This window comes from Gorilla gorilla, chromosome 15, assembly GCF_029281585.2.
Source record: "Gorilla gorilla gorilla isolate KB3781 chromosome 15, NHGRI_mGorGor1-v2.1_pri, whole genome shotgun sequence".
Lineage (NCBI taxonomy): Eukaryota > Metazoa > Chordata > Mammalia > Primates > Hominidae > Gorilla > Gorilla gorilla.
Window position 1 is genome coordinate 98,569,622 of NC_073239.2, and position 23,194 is coordinate 98,592,815.

General features: G+C 42.5%; 1 pseudogene; it reads left to right on the top strand.

Annotated features, from left to right (window-relative positions):
* Positions 1-662: 662 nt before the first annotated feature.
* On the top strand, positions 663-2,141 carry LOC101132881 (elongation factor 1-alpha 1-like; annotated as a pseudogene).
* The last annotated feature ends 21,053 nt before the right edge of the window (positions 2,142-23,194 follow it).

The following is a 23,194-nucleotide window of genomic DNA, read 5'->3' on the forward strand; positions in this document are numbered from 1 at the left end:
GCACGGTGGCAGACACCTGTAATCTCAGCTACATGGGAGACTGAGGTGAGAGAATCACTTGAACCTGGGAGGTGGAGGTTGCAGTGAGCTGAGATCCCACCATTGCACTGCAGCTTGGGTGACAGAGTGAGACTCCATCAAAAAACAAAAACAAAAACAAAACAAAACAAGAAAACAACAACAGAAAAAAAACAAACCGAGGCTCAGGGTTTTTGGAATATTTCCCCAAAGACATTTAGCAAGGACTGGGACTCAGAAGCCCAGGAGTGCTCTTTCAATTTGATGCACTGTATATATTATATGTATCAAAGTATTTTCTGTCTTCTAGGAAGGACTATATCCTGTGGAATGGAATATATGTGAGCAGAAGTAGGAAATGGCCAAGAGCTCAACATTATACTATTTAGATAGTCAGCCCTAGAGTCCTAAGAGGAAACTAGAGTAAATGATGCTTTGCAAAGTCATAAAGTTTCTGAAAGAAAAATACTTATGGTATTCACAGGTGATAGCGACTTGGGAGATAGATATTTAAAAGTTACAAGGATAAGAGGTTCAGAATTTGTTAAGTGGACTAGAACATAGAAATGGGATGCACCTTCAATATCAGTAGCCAAGAGAAGGCTGGAAAGCATCCATTACAATAAAGTTTGGGTGTTTTCACAATGGATTTGCTGCTAGAACACAAGTGCCACGAAAAACATGGCCTCAAAGCCAAAAGGGGAAAAGAGAAGACTCCAACCAACATTGATGTCATTGGACACTTAGGTTCAGGCAAGTCCACCACTACTGGCCATCTGATCTACAGATGTGGTGGTATGGTGGTATCGGCAAAAGAATCATCAAAAGATTTGTGGAGGAGGCTGCTGAGAGGGAAAAAGCTCTTTCAAATATGGCTGGGTCTTGGATAAACTAAAAGCTGAGCCTGAGCCTGATGTCATCATTGATATCTCCCTATGGAAATTTCAAACCAGCAAGTGCTATGTGACTATCATTGATGCCCCAGGACACAGAGACTTTATCAAAAACATGGTTACAGGCATATCTTAGGCTGGCTGTGCTGTCCTGATTGTTGCTGCTGGCATTGGTGAATTTGAAGCCGGCATCTCTAAGAATGGGCAGATCCAGGAGCATGCTCTCCTGGCTTACACACTGGGTGTGAAACAACAAATCCTTGGTGTTAGCAAAATAGATTCCACTGAGCCACTCTACAGTCAGAAGAGATACAAGGAAATAGTTAAGGAAATCAGTACTTTCCTTAAGAAAATTGGCTACAACCTTGACACAGTAGCATTTGTGTCCATTTCTGGTTGGAATGGTGGCAGCATGCTGAAGCCAAGTGCTCACAGGCCTTGGTTCAAGGGATGGAAAGTCACCCGTAAAGATGGCAATGCCAGTGGGACCACACTGCCTGAAGCTCTGGACTGCGTCCTATCACTAACTTGTCCAACTGTCAGGCCCTTGCATCTGCCACTCCAGGATGTCTACAGAATTGGTGGTACTGATACTATCTTTGTGGGCAGAGTTGGTGGTACTGATACTATCTTTGTGGGCCGAGCAAAGCCTGGGTTTCTCAAACCCGGCATGGTGGTCACCTTTGCTCCAGTCAACATTGCAACTAAAGATGTGTTGAAATGTACCATGAAGCTTTGAGTGAAGCTCTTCCTGGGGACAATGTAAGCTTCAATGTCAAAAAGGTGCCTGTCAAAGATGTTCATTGTGGCAACACTGCTGGTAACAGCAAAAATGACCCACCAATGGAAGAAGCTGGCTTCACTGCCCAGGTAACTGTCCTGAACCATCCAGGCCAAATCAGTGTTGGTTATGCCCCTGTAATGGATTAACACACAACTCACATTGCTTGCAACTTTGTTGAACTGAAGGAAAAGATGGATCACCATTTTGGTAAGGAGCTGGAAGATGACCCTAAATTCTTGAAGTCTGGTGATGCTGCCATTTTTGGTATAGTTCCTGGCAAGCCTATGTGTGTTGAGAGCTTCTCTCACAATACTCCTCTGGGTTGTTTTGTTGTTTGTGATATAAGATAGACAGTTGCTATGGATGTCATCAAAGCAGCGGACAAGAAGCCTGCTGGAGCTGGCAGGGTCACCAAGCCTGCCCAGAAAGCTCGGAAGTTTAAATGAATATTATCCCTAATACCTGCCATGCCAGTCTTCACCCTTTATGCCTGACGTTGCATTTTTTTTTGAATTTTTGCATTCAGACCTTGGCAATGACCTTGAGCGGTAGGATATAAATAACTCCCACATGCTTAGTGTTCCAATAATGGAACACTAGGCATAAATGGGTTTTAATCAGTGGTGGAAGAACAGTCTCAGAATTATTTGTTTCAATTGACCATTTAAGGTTAATAAAGGCTGGTTAATGATAACAGTGCATTGTAAAAAATTCACAAGGAAAGGAGAATGTTTTGTGGATTTGTGTGTGTGTGTGTTTGGCAGTTTTAAGTTATTAGTTTTTAAAATCAGTACTTTTTAATGGAAACAACTTGACCAAGAATCTATCACAGAATTTTGAGACCCATTAAAACAAAGCTTAATGAGGAAAAATAAAGTTTGGGAGATAAAGAAATACGAAGAAAATTTCAAGAGCCTAAATTGCTTCTGTGGATCAATCCTGGGGTCACAGAGTTGAGGACTGAATTTCTGATGCCTATAATCCCAGCACTTTGGGAGGCTGAGACAGGCAGATCGCTTGAGGCCAAGAGTTCAAGACCAGCCTGGCCAACATGGCGAAACCCCGTCTCTACTAAAAATACAAAAATTAGCCAGACATGGTGGCATGCATCTGTAATCCCAGGTACTCAGGAGGCTGAGGTAGGAGAATTGCTTGAACCGGGGAGGTGGAGGTTGCAGTGAGCTGAGATCGCGCCACTGCCCTCCAGCGTGGGTGACAAAGTGAGACTCCGTCTCAAAAAAAAAAAAAAAAAAAAAGTGAATGCACTTTTAGCCTCCTTGAGTCTCGGCTGTCTGGTGTATCAGGTCCAAAACATAGTGATCTAAGCCCGTCAATCCGAGGTCTGTGTTCAGGTGTGGATGTCATACTTTATGAGGAACATACACATATGGAAACAAATTCAGAGAAAGGTGACTGTGGTGGTGGAGAACAGGAAATCATGCCTGGGTTCTTCAGGCAGCTTTCACGTCCAGGTAACAGAAAACTCAACTCAAAGGATGAGTAATGACAAGATGGTTGGTTTTCTTAAAATATTAGGAATTCTCACCAGATATATTCCAACTTCTCTAAGTAATTTATCATGGATTCAACTATCCATCAATTTTTCCAAGTTATTTCTTTTAAAAAATTAATAAGTTTAAAAATATTAAAGGCAGTATTCATGGTATTGAGAAAAAGTCAAACAATGTAGATGGGTATAGGTGAAAAGTAAAAAAATCTCCTTTTTCATCCCCCCTTTTTCCTGGGCCCACCTCTCAGATGTAACCCTCTTTTTTTTTTTTTTTTTTTTTTGAGACAGAGTCTCGCTCTGTTGCCCAGGCTAGAGTGCAGTGGCGCAATCTCGGCTCACTGCCAGCTCCACCTCCCAGGTTCACGCCATTCTCTTGCTTCAGCCTCCCGAGTAGCTGGGACTACAGGCACCCGCCGCCACCACGCCTGGCTAATTTTTTTTTTTTTTTTGGTATGTTTAGTAGAGACGGGGTTTCACCGTGTTAGCCAGGATGGTCTCGATCTCCTGACCTCGTGATCCACCCGCCTTGGCCTCCCAAAGTGCTGGGATTACAGGCTTGAGCCACCGTGCCGGGCCAGATGTAACCATCTTTAATAGTTTTCTGTGTTCATGCCAGCATTGTTTCATGAGTATGTTAGCACATTATGTATGATTTTTTCCTTTTATCAGTTTCAGACCAATGAGTTGTTCTGCTAACATTCTCTAACCACGACAGATGTGGGATTTTTTCATATTATAATGAAGTTATTTTTCTAAACAGATTCTATGTATTTCAATATATCGCAGTTTTTATTCTTTTTGATGCTTAGACTGAATTTGCTTCTGAGTGCTATTGGTAAAGCTTCAGTAATCTTTTATAGCTTTTTTACTTTCTAGTACGACAAGGTTTTCTAGGCTTTCATGTACATTCTCTGTCCTCTGCCTGAAATCGACTATTTTTTGAAGAGCCCTGTTCCTTTCTTGGGAAATAGAATTTAGAAATTGCTATTAAGGCATTAGAAGTGGTGACTGGTCATTATTTTTTTTAGATTATTTTAATGGAAGGAGCTAAAAAACATATTTTTAAAAAGAAAAGTAAGTACTGTATTTCCAATTGAAATGTAATGTTACAGGGTTTTACCTTTTTGAATATAATATTTTATGATTTCACGTTTGCTAAAAGTCAATGTAGTTAGGTTATGTCCTAACTATATTGACTTAATTATTACGTGATCAATCCGGCTGTGTGTGTGTTGTGCATATGTGAATTTTACACACATAATAGTATCACAATTATCTAAAGATTATTATTATTATTATTATTATTATTATTTTTGAGATGGAGTCTCGCTCTGTCGCCCAGGCTGGAGTGCAGCGGCGCGATCTCGGCTCACTGCAAGCTCCACCTCCCGAGTTCACGCCATTCTCCTGCCTCAGCCTCCCAAGTAGCTGGGACTACAGGCGCCTGCCACCATGACCGGCTAATTTTGGGGTTTCACCATGTTAGCCAGGATGGTCTCAATCTCCTGACCTCGTGATCCACCTGCCTTGGCCTCCCAAAGTGCTGGGATTACAGGCGTGAGCCACCGTGCCCAGCCAAATTGTTGTGTTTTAAAGTCATTTGAAATAATTATTCTTTGCATGGTACACAGTTTCTTTTGTTTCAGTTTTGCTTTTGATTTTAAGGGGCTTTCATTTCTGTTTAATTTTGTTTCAAACTTATGATAAATAGTTACAGGCTTCAAAGTCACATTTTCAAAACAAAGTATGTTCAGTATATTTTGTCCCTGTCTTCTCACCCTGTTCTTTCTCTTGTATAGTCTTATAAACTTTTGGTTTATGTTTCCATTTAAAATTTATGAGCAGGCGGGTCGCAGTGGCTCACTCCTGTAATCCCAGCACTTTGGGAGGCCAAGGTGGGCTGATCACCTGAGGTGGGGAGTTGGAGACCAGCCTGACCAACATGGAGAAACCCTGTCTCTACAAAATTAGCCAGTTGTGGTGGCGCATGCCTATAATCCCAGCTACTTGGGAGGCTGAGGCAGGAAAATCTCTTGAACCTGGGAGGCAGAGGTTGCGGTGAGCTGAGATCATGCCTTTGCACTCCAGCCTGGGCAACAAGAGCGAAACTCTGTCTCAAAAGTAAATAGATAAATAAATAAGTATAAATGAATAAATAAAATTTATGAGCAAATACGTATATGTTTATATTATTTCCCACCTTCTTAGATTAAAAGGTAGCATGCCCTTCACACTATTCTGCAACTTCCATTTTTCTCTTAACATATCTAGGAGATGGCTACATAGCTGAACATAGAGATTTCTTCATTTCTTATTGCAGTTACAGGGTACTCCATTTGTGGATGCATTTTACGTTATTAAACCAGCTCATTAATGACAATTAAGTTGTTTCCAGCCTTTTTGTATTAAAAAAATTGTCTTGCACAAAAATTATTTAATAATTTTGCCCCTGGATATTTGGGATAGATCTTTGGAAATGGAATTGCTGGTTCAAAACATCTATCACTAAGAACATCTTTGTGAAGGGGAAACTGAATTTAATATACATTTAGTGTGAGTTTAGGATGATCTATTTATGTAGTTTGCCATCATTTTGTGCATGAATTACTGCTAGCTGTCTCATAGTTGGAATGCCTTCCAGGAATATTTCTCCTCATTCACTGTGCCAGATGACCTGCATCAGGATGCCGAGTTTTAGGATCCAATATAGAACCCTCACTAGGCCATTGCAACAAGGACATCAACAATAAATTAGTTAATAAGTGCCATAAGTTCAAAGTATGAATGACTAGTCACTGTACAGAAATTACTAATCGGAGTTGTGAGGTTGAAATAAACTTTTCTAAACTATCCATCATGAAAATATAAATTTTGATCAACCAGGTTAAGGGGAAGAATTATTTTTTTTCTCTTTAGGAAGAACTGTTTCTCTTTTTACAAAATCATTGTCATGTAAAAAAACAAAGCATTGTAGCCAAAAATATATAGGAAAAAATATTACAGATGTGTGTCAGTCTAAATACTATGCATTTTTCTGGACTTTGTGATGTTTGATAACTTTGTCAGCTTTTTAAATTTTGTAACTTTTTTACTTTTTTTCATTTTAAATAAGCATTTTCACTTGTAACTTTATAGTCACAATTTTGTGTTCTTTTTTTAAAAATACAGTCACCCAAACAGCATTGGTTTCAGGCCACATATAGCTGTGCTATGCCTTTGCTTGTTGGAGTGATAGATCCTGTGGCTTTCAATAATGGAGCAGGCAATTACAGGCTGAGTTCTAGTGGGAAGTGCACTCTTCTCTTAGGAGGCTCTGCAAGTCATGGCAATGGGTTAGTATATGTAATTCTCTGCAGGAATACCCCTTTCCTGCAGAGGAGTTCACACCAGCGCATCTAGTAGTAAATACTTAAGCAAAATAATACAACCTACATAGTTGCTGTCTTGTTTGCTCCTGCATAGAAATTCCCTTGCCCTTTCCCAAAGTAGATTTCTCCAAAGTTCCATTCAATCTTGATGTTGGCCCAAAGATTAGTATTTTGTGATCACACTTTATTAGTTCCAGATGTGATTCTTGAGTGGGAAAAGAATGAATAAAAACACTAAACGATAAGCCAACAAAACTACCCAAAACTAGTACCATTGTGTCCAAAATTGGTGGGTTCTTGGTCTCACTGACTTCAAGAATGAAGCTGCGGACCCTCGCGGTGAGTGTTACAGTTCTTAAAGATGGTGTGTCCGGAGTTTGTTCCTTCTGATGTTTGGACGTGTTCAGAGTTTCTTCCTTCTGGTGGGTTCGTGGTCTTGCCGGCTTCAGGAGTGAAGCTGCAGACCTTCGCTGTGAGTGTTACAGCTCTTAAGGCAGCATCTCTGGAGTCCTTCGTTCCTCCCGTCCGGAGTTGTCAATTCCTCCTGCTGGGTTCATGGTCTCGCCTCAAGAGTGAAGCTGCAGACCTTCGTGGTGAGTGTTACAGCTCATAAAGGCGGTGCAGACCCAAAGAGTGGGCAGCAGCAAGATTTATTGCAAAGACCAAAAGAACAAAGCTTCCACAGTGTGGAAGGGGACCCAAGCCGGTTGTCGCTGCTGGCTGGGGCAGCATGCTTCTATTCCCTTATCTGACTCCACCTGCATCCTGCTGATTGGCCCATTTTACAGTGAGCTGATTGGTCTGTTTTACAGAGAGCTGATTGGTCCATTTTTACAGGGTGCTGATTGGTGCGTGTTTACAATCCCTGAGCTAGACACAGATTGCTGATTGGTGTATTTACAATCCTCTAGCTAGACCTAAAAGTTCTCCAAGTCCCCACTAGATTAACTAGACACAGAGCCCCGATTGGTGTGTTTACAAACCTTGAGCTGGACACAGGGTGCTGATTGGTGCATTTACAAACCTAGAGCTAGACATAGAGTGCGGATTGGTGTATTTACAATGCTTTAGCTAGACATAAAAGTTCTCCAAGTCCCCATCAGATTAGCTAGATATAGAGTGCTGACTGGTGCATCCATGAACCCTGAGCAAGACACAGAGTGCTGATTGATGCATATACAATCCTCCAGCCAGACATAAAAGTTCTCCAAGTCCCCACCTGACTCAGGAGCCTAGCTGGCTTCGCCTAGTGGATCCCGTGCCAGGGCCACGGGTGGAGCTGCCGCCAGTCCTGCGCCATGTGCCTGCACTCCTCAGCCCTTGGGCAGTCGATGGGACCAGGCGCCACGGAGCAAGGGGCAGCGCCCGTTGGAGAGGCTCAGGCTGCATGGGAGCCCACCATGGTGGGGGGCTTGGGCATGGCGGGCTGCAGGTCCCGAGCCCTGCCTTGTGGGGAGGCGGCTGAGGCCTGGTGAGAATTCGAGCATGGCGCGGGTGGGCTGGCAGTGCTGGGGGACCTGGTGCCCCCTCTGCGGCTGCTGGCCCGGGTGCTAAGCCCCTCACTGCCCGGGGCTGGCAATGCCGGCCGGCTGCTCGGAGTGCAGGGCCCGCAGAGCCCGCCCCCACTTGGAATTCATGCTGGCCTGTGGGTGCCCTGCGCAGCCCTGTTTCCCACCTGCGCTTCTCCCTCCACACCTCCCCACAAGCCAAGGGAGCCGGCTCCGGCCTCGACTGGCCCAGAGAGGGGTTCCCACAGTGCAGCGGCGGGCTGAAGGGCTCCTCAAGCATGGCCAGAGTGGACGCTGAGGCCAAGGAGGCGCTGAGAGCGAGTGAGGGCTGCTAACACGTTGTCACCTCTCACTATCACAAAAATATGATTACATTTTTAAAATTAAAATAAGTTAGTCAAAAAATTTTAATTTTAATTTTTGTAGATTCACAAGGTATATGTGCAATTTTGTGCTGGGTCTGTCTCGTGGACCCTGGCCGGCCTACAGATGAAAGGAGTACTCAGACACAGGTATGCAGTGTAAGAGCAGCTAGGGGACTGGTGGGCTCTAGTGGCCAAAGTGCAGCAGCCCTGAGAAGCTGGAGCTGCTTGCCTTTATTCAGTGTGGGCACAATGCCAAAAGCCTGGAGCAAACACAATCTGTGGGTAATTAACATTTATTGTTCCTCTTTCAGGGAACCTCATGAAGCCTGGATGATAAAACGTTAGCTCCTGGTCAACATAAGTAAACAAACCTGTTTAAGATAAATTCCCCTACACTCCCTTGTATCTACTCCTTGCCCTCTGCCTCAGGGCTAGAGAACAGCTGCCTTCATCTATTCTTCCCCAGAGCTATGCAGAGCCTTCTGACCTTTCAGAAGACCTACTCCTTTTCCTATAGTTTCTCCCACCACTCTGACCAATCTCCTACAGTTTTGTTTGATGATATATCGCATAGTGATGAAGTCTGGGCTTTTAGTGCACCCTTCCTTGAAGAGTGAACATTTTATGCAGTAAGTAATTTTTCAACTGTCATTCCTCTCCCACCCTGCCCTCTTGTGGAGTTCCCAGTGTCCATTAGTCCTCTGTGTATGTCCATGTGTAACCACTGCTTAGATCCCACTTATAAGTGAAAACATGCAGTATTTGATTTTCTGTTTCTGAGTCACTTAGGATAATGGCCTCCAGCTCTATCCATGTTGCTACAAAATACATGATTTCATTCTTTTTTTTTAACGGCTGCTATCTGTGATATATGTGCCAATTTTTTTTTTTATCCATTCCACTGCTGATAGGCACTTAGGTTGATTCCATGACTTTGCTATTGTGAATAGTGCTGCAATAAACATACAAGGCAGGTGTCTTTTTGCTAGAATAGTTTATATTCCTTTGGGTGGATATCCAGTAGTGTGATTGCTGGGTCAAATGGTAGTTCTAGTTTCAGTTCTTTGAGAAACCTCCATACTGCTTTCCCTAGAGGTTGTAAACGTAAATTACATTCCCACCAGCAGTGTGTAAGTGTTCCATTTTCTCTGCATTCTTGCCAGCATTTGTTGTTTTCTGACTCAAAAAGATGATTTGCCTGTTTACCTCCACCTCTCCCCAGCATATTTTGATGGAAGAGTGACAAGGTAACATCAATAAATACTCTCATTTGGAAAGAGAAAAAAATGGATGGCACATAGCAGTCGCCAGTTCCTACCAATTTTTAAATATTGCTGAAGAAACATGTTGAGGATGCTTACCATGGGGTAGGAAGCGTTCCTTATGTCTTCTCTCTTTTTCCCTTTGATCAATATTTCCAGACATTTATCAATTTTATTGAATTTTCAAAGAAGCAGCTTTTGAATTTATTATTTTTTTCTACTTTCTGTCCACTTCTATTGCATTGACTTCTATTATCTTTATTATTTCCTTACTTTGCGTACTTTAGATTTAATTTGCTTTTCTAGTTTCCTGTGGTTACCATTTGGATCGTGTTTTAGATTATGTATCTTTTCTAATATAAGTATCTCAGACCCTAAGTTTTCCTCTAAGAACTGTTTTAGCTACATCTTTCAAATTTTGATGTATTTTTATTTTCATTTGGTTCTAAATAGGTAATGCAATTTCCCTTGTGATTTCTTCTTTCACTCTTGGGTTATTTAGAAGTACATTGCTTAAGTTCCAAATATTTGGAAATTTTCCAGATATCTTGTTATTGAATTTGGTTCCATTCTATTGGAGCCAGAGAACGTTCTCTGTATGATTTTAATCTTGTAATTTATTTGAGACTTGTTTTATGGCCCAATTAGAGTCTCTTATGATGACTGTCTCATATGAATTTGAACCAAAAGTCTACATTGCTATTTTGGGGTTGTGTTTCTATAAATGGCAATTAGGTTAAGTTTTTTCATAGTATTCTATATAACCGCGTGTGTGTGTATGTGTTTGTATGTGTGTGTGTGTCTGCCTGTGTGTGTGTGTGCCTATGTATGTGTGTGGTTTTGGTTTTTTTTTTCTTCTTCTTTTATCAATCTCAGAGAGCAGAGCATTGTCCAGTATAATCATTTGTCTCTATCTCTTTTCAATTCTGTAAAGTTTTTTTTCCATATATTTAAAAACTCTGTTATTTGGTGAATATGCATTTAGGATTCTTATGTTTTCTTTCCATCATCATGAAATGCCCTTCTTTAAATCTATATATTGTTTGTTCTAGAGTCTGTTTTGTCTGATATTAATATGGCCATACCAGCTTTTATTGAGTACTTGCATGGTATATCTTTTCATATGCTTACCTTTAAACTATCTATATCTGTGTATTTAAAGTGAATTTCTTATATATAGTAAAAAATTGGATCTTGATTTTCTTAGACTTTTTATCAATATGGTCTGGCTTAAATCTAATATCTTGTGTTTGTATTCTATTTGTCCCATTGTTCTCTGTTCCCTTTGACCTCTTTTCTGGTTGTGGGAGCTCAGAAAACAATAGCCCCAAATGAAGCCCAAAGAAGCAGCTTCAGAAGTGAAAGTTTTTCTCTGACCTTCCTTTACTCTTCTATCTCTGGCCTCTCATTCTCCTTAAAGGCTAACGTCATAGAAACCAGAATCCCTGTTCCCCAAGGCATGTCATAGAAACCAAACCCCTTTTCCCAAAAACAGCTGTACAACCTAAAAATATTACCCTATAACTTTCTCCCTGCCTTTCTATGTAAAAACTGGTCATAAAGGAATTATCTGACCTACCTTGTTTGAGTGTAGGTCATAAGAGCCCCCATTCCAGAGAGGGTCCTACCACATGCTGCACAGAGAGGCCAAGAAGAATCTGAACAGACGGGCCTTGCTGGGTTTCCCCACTGTTTGTCAGCATTAAGACATTCCATTATAAGCCGAGCATGGTGGCCCACGCCTGTAATCCCAACACTTTGGGAAGCCGAGGTGGGCGGATCACCTGAGGTTGGGAGTTCGAGACCTGACCAATATGGAGAAACCCTGTCTCTACTAAAAAATACAAAAATTAGCTGGGCGTGGTGGTGCATGCCTGTAATCCCAGCTACTCGGGAGGCTGACGCAGGAGAATCCCTTGAACCCAGGAAGCAGAGGTTGTGGTGAGCCGAGATTGTGCCATTGCACTCCAGCCTGGGCAATGTAAGAGTGAAACTCCATCTCAAAAAAAAAAGACACCATTTTTGTCCACTCATATTTCTACATGGCTGTCCATACTTTGTTGACCATAAGCATAAAAATGGACATTTATTTCCCCTGTATCTTTCGGTCTTCATTTTGAAAGCTACCATGTCGTGTAAAACTATAATAAAAAAATTGTATGCCTTTTCTCCTATTAATCTGCCTTTTGTCAGGAATTTCCAGTGAACCTCTAGAGGATCATGGGGAAGTTTCCCCTTACCCCTACAGTGTCTTTGATGGATTAACTGTTTATTTTTTGTGATTCTACTTTATTTCCACTATTGGCTTTTTTGGCATACCTTTTTGTTTTAGTTTTTAGTGATTGCCCTAGGCTTTACAATACATGTCTTTGACTTACTACAGTCTGCCCTCAAACAATATTATGCCACTTCATTCTAGTTTTTCCCTTTTGTCCTTTGTGCTATTGTTATTATATATTTTACTTCTACATATATTATAAGCCCCACAATTTACTGTCACTACATTTGCTTTAAACACCTATCTTTTAAAGAGTTTAAAAATGAAGGGAAAAAAGGTCTTTAAAAATATTATCTGTGGGTTTTTTGTTTGTTTGCCATTCTAGTTACACCATCTATATATTTTTTGATTGTTTTGTTTCTCATGTTTGTTTTGGAAAGACTCAAAAGCATAGGCATGCTGACATCTTGCCCTCTCTCCTTAGGTCATTTTTAATCTTATTTATATGTGCAGGCTATGCAACCTCTTAGAGGTGATGAATTATATGACATATTTATTGTTTAAAGTAATATTTCCTCCCCAATCCTAATATTAAAAATATGTCTGTGTGATCTGAGATAAATGAGTGCTCTAAAGTTAGATACCAATTTTTAAAATGAGAATTTGAAGGACAGCCTTCATTGCCAAAACTATTGCAGAAATACCACAAATATCACTTAATATTCAGGCTTTATGGTACAGACACGTTTGGAAGTGTGGACTAACCGCATAGGCTTTTATTTACTATAATATACCAATTCCTCACTTATCCAGAGGTAATTACTCTGACAACCTCATCTGTTTGGAACACTACAGAAAATAATAAAGTAAAACAAATTGCTTCCAAACAGTTGAACTAGATGCATCAAGGTTATTAAAAATAAATTTCATGCATTTTACTAAAAGGAGAACCTCTGACTCAGAACCCGCTTGCTTCCATTAAAAACATAATTTCAACCAGCTTGGCTAATTGGTTTCTTTGCCTTCAGCAGAAGGAAGAAAGACAGAAGTTTGGGTGGTGGGGGAAGAAATGTAAAAGAAACACACATATTATGTAGAGTAAGAGATAATAATCAACATTTATATATTCTTTTATGTTGCAGTCTCCTTTAGGGCAGTTAATAGTGTCCTATTTATCTTTGCATTCTCTGCACAATCCCTGACACACTATATTTGATAAACACTGCCCAAACAAACAAACAAGCAAATGAGAGTAAGAAGCTGGGGAGACACAGAACCACATGTTGAAAGAGGAATTTGAAAAGGATAGCAGCTAGAGGCCGCTCTGTGCAGAGGCAGAGAGTTCTTCATACTACACTCCACTGTGCAGTGAGAACATTTCTATTTAGGGAAAATAGGAGCCAGCGTGGAGCAGTAGCTCATGTTGATATCAGTGACATGTCTTTCAGGAAAGGTTACATTTTAAAACCCAAGTGAGTACTTATTGCCTTAAAAAATGATTTCCATTAATACTCCCCCAGCCCCCTTTCTATCCCTCTCTCCTAATCTCTATTTCTATCTCTGGCTCTCTATTAAAAGTTTCACCTTTTCACATTCAGAAAATTCATTTATGCAGCAAATAGCTCATTACCTCATGATGTGGCTAAAATGATCTGTTTCTGTACACAAAGTAGATGTTAGAAATTGTTTGTTCAATCAATTTATGGAGGAAAAGAAGTTTATACATACCCATGCCTCAAGTCTGAAAAATGCTATTCACCTTTAGTAAATGTGTAAACTCTGTATAGGTAGACATATCTGCTCTCATGCTGATAATTTGTTTATTCAATTTGCCCTTGATACGTTATTCCCATCAAGACTTTTAGACTTAGAAGTGCTAATAATGGTAATAATAGCAGCTGGCAGACCCTGAGTGGGGACGTCTGTATTTGCATGTCTGTACACCAGGAACTCTGCAAACAGCTGTCACGGTTTAACTTATTTAATTTTTACCACACTTTATGTGGTAGGAACTGTTGTCACCCAGTCTTACACATGGGGAACTCAGGCTTGGAGAGGTGTACTTATCAGCCCAGCAAATGGCAGAGCTGAGATTTGAGTCTCAGTGATCTGACTCCAAAACCTATGCTCTTACCATTTGTGCTATATGCTTCCTCTGTCTACCTGTCATCTCTGGGAACAAAGTGGTCAACAATAGCACAATATCTATTTTTATCACACAATAAAATATTGCTCTACTTTGCTGTCATATGGTCATGATGACAGGGATCAATTAAATAAAGTAACCCTTAGCTGGAGGGGAGAATAGGAAAATACATATATCTCTAGGCATTGCTTATTAATTTAATAATGGCTTTATCGCTCTCTTCCGCCCCACTTGAATTTGATTGATGTGTAGCTAAATCAGGTAAGTCATGAAACATTACCTTCCATCTCATCCCCTCCAGTTTGCTGGCTGTACTGAATTACTTGGATAATTTCATTTTTTCCCTTCGTTACTCCTCTTTGGAGCTTCTTGGTCATAGATTTCTTTTTCTTTTCTCGACCTAGTTGAGTTTTGTTTATATCAAAATATGTTTCTATAGATCTAGATCATATTCTGGCAATACAATTTTGAAACTTTTTTTTTTTTGAGTTGTAGTCTTGCTCTGTCACCCAGGCCGGAGTGCAGTGGTGCGATCTTGGCTCACAGCAACCTCTGCCTTCCAGGTTCAAGCGATTCTCCTGTCTCTGCCTCCTGAGTAGCTGGGACTACAGGCGTGTGCCACCACATCCGGCTAATTTTTGTATTTTTAGTAGAGACGGGGTTTCACCATATTGGCCAGGCTGGTCTCGAACTCCTGACCTCGTAATCTGCCCGACTCGGCCTCCCAAAGTGCTGGGATTACAGGTGTAAGCCACTGCCCCCGGCCTGAAACTCTTTTAATTCACAGAACCCAAATAATAAAAACCGGCCATGCTGATTGGAATGGCTTTGTGTAAGTGCCATCAACTGAGAGGAAGATACCCAGTTTAACTATTTTGACGTCGAGATGTGGAAGAAAATACAACACTGATTTCTTTTCCTAAACGAAGCAAACCAATATGTACACTGGCCAGAGGGCAAAGGACCCAGGGATGCTTTGTATATGACTTTAATAAAAAACATGTTTTTCTTTTAAAATCTTCCATGAGTGAGGTGGGAGTCAGGGATTTGAGGAAAAGCAAAAGATGGCTGCACTGGGGAATAATGAAAAACGAGGGGAGGGAGAGTGAGAGGAGCTGATAAGATGAAATGTGTTTAGGCTGTCTATCAGATGTCAGAAGCCATGCCCTGGTGTTCCGAAATTGCCTTTTTATGTTGCATTTCTTGAAGGTGAGCTCAAAGTGCAACCTTTAGTGTTCTTTTGGGAAAGAGAAAAATAAGAGTAAACACAGTCGTAAGTGCATGCCCATGATTTGTTCACAGTTTATCAAGATTATTGACATGGACTTTTTAGACAAAAATGAGAGCAAATGTTTATTTTTTTATTGTATTGGTTCTCTCTGCTCTGTTGCTTCTATTGCTTCTTGCTAGCCTGGTCCTCTCTACTTGAGGCTACACATTTTGAGTATCATTAAGGATGTTACTATCTGCTCTCCAACTCTTGCCCTGACCTGAATAGTTACATCGGAGACATTATTTTCTTGCCTTCTTTCTTTTGCTGAAGTAATCTCAGTCATTCCTTGAGCTTATTAATTTCCCCCCTCATGTTTGATAAGGATATTTTACAGAGCAATCATGACTCAGAGTGAGGGATGGAATATAAAGTTAGAACTCCATTTTTTGAGCACTTAATCAGAGAGTGAGCAATCCAAAGTTGTTCCCTGACTGAAATCTTCACATCTGATTGCTTTTCCTACTCAGCCCCACTGTCTGATGCTTCTGGGTGCCTCAAACTGCTCGGTAATGGTGGCACCTGGGTTGCTGTAATGGTCATGGTCCTGTTTTGATGGTTTGTTTTATGTTTTTTTCTCAGACTTAAATAGCCTGCATACAGGTGCTGTCTGAGGAAGCTAAATGCTGTCGTATTATGTCTAGAAATATTTGAGATCTAAATACGTGTGAACCGAGCTCTTAACTCTCTCACCTCCTTATGCTTCCCTGTGGTCTTAGCGCTACCAAAAAGGGCCCTTAAAATCTGAGATCTCCTTTGCTTATTGATCTGCAGAGACAGTGACCTTGATAGAAAACTACGGGCCTCTTGCAAGCAGTGTGGGAACTCAGAAGAAATCGCGGTGCTGCATTCTCATTTTATTCTGCATTCAGGCTGGCAGACAGATCTATTCATTCCCCTGCCCGTGGCTGGACATCAAATTCTCCACCAGGAGGACCTCAACTCCCAGTGGAAAGCGGGGATAAGTGATGAACGAATCTTTTACTGCTTGTAAGAATGTGCCTGATACAGGATTTCTCCCTTATTTCCTAAAATCCTTCTGCATTTTTCAGTCCACTTCTCTCAGCAAAACCACGCAAACGGAAAAATGATTAAGTCTCAGAAGAGGCATGAAATGGCCTGAAGCTAAAAAGAGGAAAAGTTTAGGGTGGACATTTTGAAAGATGAAGAGTAAGAGAGATTAGACAGTGGAATAGAAGTCCCATCACTGCAGAGAGCCAAGGAAAGGTTAGATAAGATATTAACATTAATGAGGTAGAGCAAAGCCCTGGAGAGTAAAGGAGGCTTGACTAAAAGGAGGAGGGCTGGAGAGAGTCATAGCAGCCAGCTCACAATAGATTATTTCCTCCCTGTATCCTGTTATTATTTTCACAGGACAATTTTTCAGGGTATCTAGGTTGCAATCCCAGGCAACTAGGATACTTGTTTGTCTTATAAAGATGATTATTTATTCAACAAATATGTTTTTAGCTCCTACTACATGCCAGGCACTCAGGCTCCAAGAATATAACTATGTAAAGACAGATATGATAGATCCAACAATCAGGGCTGTGGCCTGGTGGCCCACTCTGGAAGAGAGATGAAAAAGATTGTCTCATGAATGACCCTGGAAATTCATAGTGCTTGGAAGAGCTTTTTTCTCCCCAGTGGAAGGCACAGCACACAATCACAACTGTTTGTGGAATTTTGCCCAAGGTTGCCTGGTGCTGGCAGCTGGCACTCTCAGACGACTCTCTGCAGACCTGGTACTCCTCTCAAACTGCCTGGGACCTATGTCCTTTGTTCTCCTCCTGATAAGGTGGTTCTCAGGCTTGCACTATGGGAAGGTAAAATAGCAGAAGAGCAGTGTCCCTTTCCAAATAGACACCTTTTGAGTCCATAAACACCCTCCTCTGCATGCATTCTAAGGGATGATGAGATCATAGACTTCTTCTCGATAAGCCTCAGCTTGCAAGTTTCTCCAGCTAAGTCCACCCCTTAACTCTTGCTACATGATTTAGCATTTGCCTTCTCTCTCCTTTGCCAGAGCTCCACAACCACTTAGTCGAATTTGGCCAGCAGATATGTTTATCAATGTGTGGTTAGCTAGTGCATGTTTAGAAGAAAGTGAGTTGAATGCCTTTGTGTCCAGAATTGGTGGGTTCTTGGTCTCACTGACTTCAAGAATGAAGCCATGGACCCTCATGGTGAGTGTTACAGTTCTTAAAGGCAGTGTGTCTGGAGTTTGTTCCTTCTGATGTTTGGATGTGTTCAGAGTTTCTTCCTTCTGGTGGGTTCGTGGTCTTGTTGGCTCAGGAGTGAAGCTGTAGACCTTCGCGGTGAGCGTTACAGCTCTTAAGGCGGTGTATCTGGAGTTGTTTGTTTCTCTCGGTGGTTTTGTGGTCTCACTGGCTTCAGGAGTGAAGCTGCAGACCTTTGCGGTGAGTGTCACAGCTCACAAAGGCAGTGTGGACCCAAAGAGTGAGCAGTAGCAAGATATATTGCAAAGAGCTAAAGAATAAAGCTTCCACAGTGTGGAAGAGGACCTGAGCAGGTTGCCACTGCTGGTTTGGGCAGCCTGCTTTTATTCCCTTATCTGGCCCAACCCACATCCTGGTGATTGGTCCATTTTACAGAGTGCTGATTGGTCTGTTTTATAGAGAGCTGATTGGTCCGTTTTGACAGGGTGCTGATTGGTGCATTTACAATCTCTGAGCCAGACACAAAAGTTCTTCAAGTCCCCAGTAGATTAGCTAGACACAGAGCACTGATTGGTGCATTTACAAACCTTGAGCTAGACACAGGGTGCTGGTTGGTGCATTTACAAACCTTGAGCTTGATACAGAGTGCTGATTGGCGTATTTACAATCCCTCAGCTAGACATAAAGATTCTCTAAGTCCCCACCAGCTCAGCTAGACACAGAGTGCTGATTGGTACATTTATAAACCTTGAGCTAGACACAGGGTGCTGATTGGTGCATTTACAAACCCTGAGCTAGACTGGGACTGGGCGCTGTGGGGCAGGGGGCGCTGTGGGGCAGGGGGCGCTGTGGGGCAGGGGGCGCTGTGGGGCAGGGGGCGCTGTGGGGCAGGGGGCGCTGTGGGGCAGGGGGCGCTGTGGGGCAGGGGGCGGTGCTCCTCGGGGAGGCTCAGGCTGCGCAGGAGCCCACGGTGGGGGAGGGGGGGAGGCTCAGGCATGGCGGGCTGCAGGTCCCCAGCCCTGCTCTGCGGGGAGGCAGCTAAGGCCTGGGGAGAAATCCAACACAGCACCCATGAGCCAGCACTGCTGGGGGGCCCGGCGCACCCTCCGCAGCTGCTGGCCCAGGTGCTAAGCCCCCGGCCGCTCGGAGTGTGGGGCCTGCCAAGCCCACGCCCACGCAGAACCCTAACTGGCCTCCAAGCGCCCCACGAAGCCCCGGTTCCCGCCCGTGCCTCTCCCTCCACACCTCCCTGCAGGCTGAGGGAGCCGGCTCCGGCCTCAGCCATCCCAGGAAGGGGCTTCCACAGTGCAGTGGCGGGCTGAAGGGCTCCTCAAGCGCGGCCAGAGTGGGCGCCAAGGCTGAGGAGGTGCCAAGAGCGAGTGAGGGCTGCAAGGGCTGCCAGCACGTTGTCATCTTTCACCTTTACATGGGGGTAAGTACTGCTGTGGTCTCAGACCCTCACAGGCTCACTCGTTTGTGTTACTGCCTGACCCCTAGTTGCACTTGAATGTGCCTTACCTGTGAATGCAGGTGTGATGTGCTACAGAGGGGCTGCATGAGGAACCATGGAAGCATGTGAGAGTGGCACCTACCTGTGGGACTTAAGAGGAAACGGCTTTGAAACTAAGACATGAAGGACAAGAGGGAGTTAACTGGGGGACGAGTTGGAGATGGGAGTGGAGCTAGTGACAAAAGTGTTTTGTGTAGAAGGGGCCAGGTGGGAAGTCCTAAAAAGAGATGACTTGGTGTCTGCTGGGAGTAGAGAGTCCAGCATGTCTGGAGTGATGAGCCCAAAGGACCTACAACAGTTTGAAGAGTTTTTCTTGGGTTGGTGACAAATTGCTGCGAAGTCTTTTTACACCCTCTTTCCTGCTTCCCCCTGTGACCAACATTTGGGGGATTTCAGACAGCGTGAGAGGAAGGATCTGTGAATAGCCTGGGAATAGGATAAAATTAATGGAGACAAAACCTTTACTTCTTCAATTTTCCTTTTTTAAAAGCAAATCTCTTTTCCACAATAGGGATCCATTTAATAACTGCTAAATAACTTGAAACAAATCTGTGAACTGCTGGTATTTCCTTTTTATTTTCTTTATATATTTTTCTCTTTTATCTTACCCCTCCTTGTCTCCTTTCTTTTTTTTTTTTTTTTCTTAAGAAGGACTTAGATATAACAACTAAATAGTTCATTGCACTTAATTTTACCTTCAGTGATTTGGGAATCTGAGGAAGTGCCTAAGTCCCTAGGGAAGCCCTAACACAGATCATTGGAAAATAAGACCTGTAGTAAAACAAACAAAAAAACAGAATGAAAAACAAAAGGCTTAACTTCTCCTATTGAAAACAAGAGATTTCCCGCACCTTCCTTTTGTAAGAACATTTACCTTAAAAAACTGGTAAATGTAAGTACTTTCTCTATCTTTTTGAAATACATCTTTTTAGGAAAAGTCTTTTGTCAGCTTTAGGACCTGGGAATGTTTTTCTCAAGGATCTGGGGGCCATCTCTTTGAAATGTAACATCAAGAGAGATAGATAGTGCCCTTATCTCCCTGTTTCTCTGGAGTTATTGGAGCCTAACTTCATGGCTACCTTGCTCCAGATGGTAAAACTACTTCCTGTCATAAAGACCTCCTTATCCCCGACTTTTGGTTGAAATCAATTAGCTAACAGAGTCCAGCACCCCAATTACCAAGAAATTTACCCCAATTACCAAGTATAGTTTGGATGGACTGTGTTTGGGATCAGCAGTCATCTTCCTTGAGGACTAGTTATTGTTCATCTTGAAAACATGTATGTGATGAGTCGCGTTGGATTTCTTTCTGTTTTTGTAATTTCTCCATGGATTGCCTGTGACACGCATCACATTGTGGTTTAATGCCTATTCGTTAATAAAACTGTTTTCTTTCTCTGCTACCTTTGTGGAGATAATTTCTGGGTTGGGACAAGATTTTGTTTATTGCATTTCCCCCAACAGACCTTACAGAGAGTAACATTTTGTTTGTCCTCTCCCAGAGTCTTTTAGGAGAACCCTGTACTATGGAAATGGAAACTGTCACCCTCTGCTTCTCAGTTGCTAAGCCTGGTATGAGTTCTATTTGGCAGATGGAAGGCCAGCCCTTTCAAATTTTCCCAGGTGGACTATGCACTGTTTGCTTTCAGAAGTTCTCAGCGAGGCTTTCATTTTAAATTCATAAAAGTTATCATCCAACTCCCAACAATTGTTTAATAAAAAGCAATTAGCCAGCCAAAAATATAATGGCTTTTATGTCAAAATATGCTGGAGACAGCTGCTAAGCGGGCCACTGGCAGCCTCTGGGCCATATGGTGTGAGTCCCAGGCATATGTACAGCCAGGCACAACAGCACAGAGCATATTGGGAGTAATAAACCCAGCCCCCGACTCTCTTCCCTCTCCCCCAACTCAAATCTCTCCACTCCAGAGAAACTGACAGCAGGAAATTCTCTGGAGTAAATTGCCTAAGTCAAGATTCACGAAACTCATTTATTAGGCAAGGGTCTAATCTGGCAATAGATGCAGAAAGCCCTAGTTCCCTAGCCTGGTTTGGATAAAATCCATGCAAACCTTATTGCATTGCAGAAAAACGATTAAGAAAAAGCCTCCACAAAACAACGAACTCAACAGCGCTCATCAAGAAAATTGAACTCAGATTATAAACTTAAAAAAAATCTGTTTGCTTCTTCTGACTTAATATTTGCATGGAAAAAGTTCCTGGAATTTTCTATTTCTTGCAAAGATAGTTTTATTCTCCCCAGCATTCTTGAAAGCAGTCGTTCATTGCCCTGCCTTGCTCCTAAGGAGATACTCCGGTGATTGATATCTTGGTGATGGCCCCATATGTCTTCTGTTGTCCTTAGAAGCACAAATCCAGATACGTGCTTATTTTAATCATAGAGGTAGAGAAAAAGGAAACTTTCCTGATTTTGTTTTTTGCCAGAAAGGTCTATTTTCATCAAAGGCATGCTTATTTTGAGAACAAAGCACAGGCAAATCACCTTTTGTTTATAGAGAGCTTTTCCATCCCAAAGGATCCTAGGGTTTGTAAACATTCTGAGGCTGTTTTTAGAGCATTCACATTGCCAGTGTCCTTAAGGACAGGTCCTGGAGGCTGCTCTATAATCATGCTTTCTGGCCATTTTGGAGTGCCAGCAAAACTGTATTCTATAGATAAGAAAACATGTTACGTTTTTGAGGATAATATATTTTTTCCTCTAAATAACCTTTAAGAGCATAGTGTGGGCAGTAGCATTCCGGAATAGCCCTTGAAAAGGGGGCAGCTCATACCTAGGAATCCCCGGACTCCAAATTTCAATTTATTCCTCAATCCTCTCTTTCCCTAAGAAAGTTTTCAGCAAAGTTGCGATGATGGCGTGTGTTGGGGTCCCCTGAGAACCCTCCCAGTTTCCATAATTTCCTAGGAGGACTCACAGGACTCAGCATGGGGATCATGTCAGTCATGGAGATAGATTATAGTGAAAACATACAAAGCAGAGTCAGCAAAGAGAAAAGGCACAGGGAATGAAGTCTGAAGGAAAGCAGGTGCAAGCCTCTCCCAGGGGAGTCACACAGCTTGTGCTTAATCCGCCCAGCAGAGAGTTGTGACAACACATGTGAAGTAATAGTCTAATGGTGAAGCTTATTAGAAACTCAGTGCTCAAGGTTTTTTATGGAAGGTTGGTCATGTAGGCACCCTCTGCCTAGTGTGAAAGGAAAATATCTTGGGCCCCTTCAAGCTGGGAACTGCTCAGGACAAAATCTGCCTCCTGTTCTATTCGAAGTCATCCCTTTGCTCACAGATATAGATGCATATGCTGATTGCCTCCTTTGGAAAGACTTACCAGTAACTCAAAATAATGCAACCTTTTTTTTTCTTTCTTTTGAGACCGAGTTTTGCTCTTTTGTCCAGGCTGGAGTGAAGTGGTGCGATCTCAGCTCACTGCAACCTCTGCTTCTCAGGTTCAAGTGATTCTCCTGCCTCAACCTCCGGAATAGCTGAGATTACAGGCCATGCCCGGCTAATTTTTGTATTTTTAGTAGAGATGGGGTTTCACCACGTTGGCCAGGCTGGTCTCGAACTCCTGACCTCAGGTGATCCACCCGCCTCGGCCTCCCAAAGTGCTGGGATTACAGGCGTGAACCACCGCGCCTGGCCAAGAATGCAACCATTTGTCTCTCGCCTACCTGTGACCTGGAAGCCCCCCGCGGGGTGGGGTGGGTGGGGTGGGGGTAGGGATTGCTTTGAGTTTTCCTTGCCTTTCTGGATGGAACTAATGTACTTCTTACATATATTGATTGATGTCTCATGTCTCCGTAAAATGTATAAAACCAATCTGTGCTCGACCACCTTGGGCACATGTCCTTCCTGAGGCTGTGTCACGGGCGTGTCCTCAACCTTGGTAAAATAAGCTTTCTAAATTAGTTGAGACCTGTCTCAGATTTTCTGGGTTCACACTAGCATGTACTGGAATGCCAGCCTCCAGAAGAAACACACGTATTCAGTACAAACCATATTGTATGCACGAATAGTTTAGGCACATCGAACCGTTCTTACCAGTTCTGGGAATAGTGGTAACCCTCCCCAAATGCAAGTTCCCAGTTGCTAGTCAAGAGCCAACCTTGCAAAAAATCTTTTCTCATGATAGCAGTCGCTACAC